We start from the raw sequence: 3,031 nt of genomic DNA, 5'->3' as shown, positions 1-3,031 counted from the left end.
CAAAGCGAGGTCTCATTCCAACTCTCAAGCAACCTCATTTGCGCCTCCTTGTTCGCTTCCTTTCCTTGTTTCCTTCGATTCCTATCTTTTTAGCCAAAGATCATATCGCTTGGTGCAGCATGTACAGCATACAGATAAAGTCTTTAGCAATTGTTAAAAATGTTCCCTTTTATATCTTTTGATATTAATTGTCTGGTCTTAATTAGAAAGCTAAAAATGGAATGCAGTGATTCAGTAAGCTGATAAACCTTGTCAAGCGTTTTTTGTTGTTGTTGGTTTCATAAACCACACGTTATGCTGAGGATGAGCAAGTAAGCAAATAATTTTAACGAACACAGTGAGTGACTCAGGTCAAATCTTTTTTTTCTTTTTACATATTTTTGCACTTCTTAAACAGATTTGTAAAACTATTTGCCACTCTGTGCCAAGTAATTCACATGTTAACCTAAAATGGTTATATCTTCTTAGCAAAACATCGTACCAAAACATACAGTAGGTTGTGTTTTGTGAAGAGAACTGACTCTTCCAAAAGGAAGGTCGGTGAAACACATAACTATGAGGTTCTTTTAAAGGTTATGTATATATTTTTTAACATTCACTATTTTATATATTTGTATTGGTTTTTGGACCAGTTCTTAAATTTCACATTTCAGGTGGAGTTTTAGGTCCACTTAATTAGTCTTGGGCCTTTGTTCAGTTGACATCTTTTACGTGTCTTTTTGGCCATTTAGTTTATTTTAGCAATTCAGCTATCTAAATAAATGTGTGTGTGTGTGTGTGTGTGTGTGTGTGTGTGTGTGTGTGTGTGCGTGCGTGCGTGTGTACTTGCTTCCTGTTTCCCTTTTTTATACTAGTTTTATCAAACATACTTTTCATGCATATTTAATGTGTTTTTTTTACCCTTTCATATTTGTGACATCAGGATTTGTTTCTTTAAGGTGACATATTATGCAAACTGCAAAATTCACTTTTGCATAACTTTGTGCTGTTGCGTGAGTCTCTAATACCTCTATATAAACTCCAGATATAACCTTTCCATCCATTTTATGTCAGTTTTTGGAATTGTTTTCCTGAAGAAAGAGTCGTATCAGGTCTTTTTGTCCTGTGGGACTTCAGACACTGCTGATAAATACCGGCAGTCCAAGTGGAATGCAAAGTCAAAGTCCTGGGCGCAGGAGGAGTTAGGTGAAACCATGAAGCAAAACTTATACATGGCTTCGAGGAGATTCTGGTCCACCATCCAGCGCCTAAGGCGGGGAAAGCAGTGCCCTTCCAACACTGGGGACGTTGTGCTGCTGACCTCTGCTTGGGACGCTGTGATTGGTGTGGTACTTGGAAGACCTCCTCAATCACACTGGCACATCTTCCAATGAGGAAGCAAGGTCCAGGGACTTTGGGTTGTGCTCTCCAATCTCTGGTGCTGAGGTCACTGAGGCATTTAAAAAGTTTCTCGGTGGCAAGAGCTGCGTTGGCTTACGTAGCTCTACAATATCCCATGGACATAGGGGGCAATTTCACTGGATTGGCAGACTGGGGTGGTGGCTCCCCTATTTAAAGGGGGGACCACAGGGTGTGTTCCAACTACAGGGGGATCACACTTCTGAGCCTCCCTGGTAAAGTCTATTTAGGGGTTCTGGAGAAGAGGGTCCGTTAGACTGTCAAACCTCAGATTATGAAGGAACAATGTGGTTTTCGTCCTGGCTGTGGAACACTGGACCAGCTCTATACCCTTAGGGGGTCCTGAAGGGTGCGTGGGAGTTTGCCCAACCAGTCTACATGTGTTTTGCGGATTTGGAAACGGCATTCGACGGCAACCCTCTGGGGGCCCTGTGGGGGATACTTCAGGTGTATGGGGTACTAGGCCCTTTGATAAAGGCAGATAGGTCTCTGTATGACCGGTGTCAGAGTTTGGTTTGTATTGCCGGCAGTAAGTTGAACTCATGGTGAGAGTTGGACTCTGCCAAGTGTCACACCTGTCCTGTCTCCCCACTCTGTTCAGTCCTGTGTCTCCTGATTACTCCCACCTGCCTCTCGTTTTTCAATCACCCAAGCTCCCAGCTCCTCATGTATTTAAACCCTCTCAGTTCTGTTGTCTTGTCAATTCTTTGTTTTGTTGTTCTGCGTGTTCCTTTTTTAAATCTTCATTTTAATGTTCCTGTCTGTCTGCCTGCCTGCTTCTTCCCCTGCAATTGGATCCTCACCTCCGCTCACAACACCTGCACGTCGTGACAAAATGAACCGACCTCCTGAAGGATCCAGCGGGGAAGTCCTGCCCTGGGACGGTCTGCTCCCAGGGCTCACCAGCTTCAGCTTCGCACCATCCCCTCCACCACCACCTCGCCGCAGACGCCGCCGTCGAACCTCGGCCTCGGCGATCCTCTCCACCCTCCTGGAGCCAGATGGGAGATTGGGCTGGGAGCCGCAGCTGAACCGCTCCGGCTTTCTGGGCACCAGACTGGCAGTGTGTTCCCTTGGAGTTTTGGCTGGACGCTCTGTCCTCCCTGCTTCTCCAGGAGGCGGTACTCCAGTCAGCACCTCGTGTCCAGTCAGCGGCACTGCCTCCAATCCCGTCAGCGGCACCGCCTCCAGTCCAGCCAGCATCACCGCCTGAAGCAGCACCTCCAGCCTGTCCAAGAGGCTCCGCCCCTGGCCCAGCCTATCCAAGAGGCTCCGCCTGTCCAAGAGGCTCCACCTGTCTAAGAGGCTCCGCCCCCGGCCCAGCCAGCGCCACGTCCGGCGCCTCCAGCCAAGCCAGCGCCACGTCCTGCGCCTCCAGTCAAGCCATCAGTGCCATGTCCAGCGCCGCCAGCCAAGGCAGTGGCTCCGCCTGTCCAAGAGGCTCCGCCCCCAGCGGCTCCGTTTCAAGTCCAGTTGTCGCCAAGTCCGGTGCTTCATGTCCAGTCGCCGCCAAGTCCGGCACTCCAGGCCAAGTTGTCACCACCACACCCGGCGCTCCAGGCCAAGTCGTCGCCGCAACGTCCGGTGCCTCCACCCAGACTCTGGCCTCGCCTCCTGTGCCCCAGATGCCGGC

This window comes from Nothobranchius furzeri, chromosome 6, assembly GCF_043380555.1.
Source record: "Nothobranchius furzeri strain GRZ-AD chromosome 6, NfurGRZ-RIMD1, whole genome shotgun sequence".
Lineage (NCBI taxonomy): Eukaryota > Metazoa > Chordata > Actinopteri > Cyprinodontiformes > Nothobranchiidae > Nothobranchius > Nothobranchius furzeri.
The sequence above is the reverse complement of the archived record's forward strand: the minus strand, read 5'-3'. Positions refer to the sequence as shown.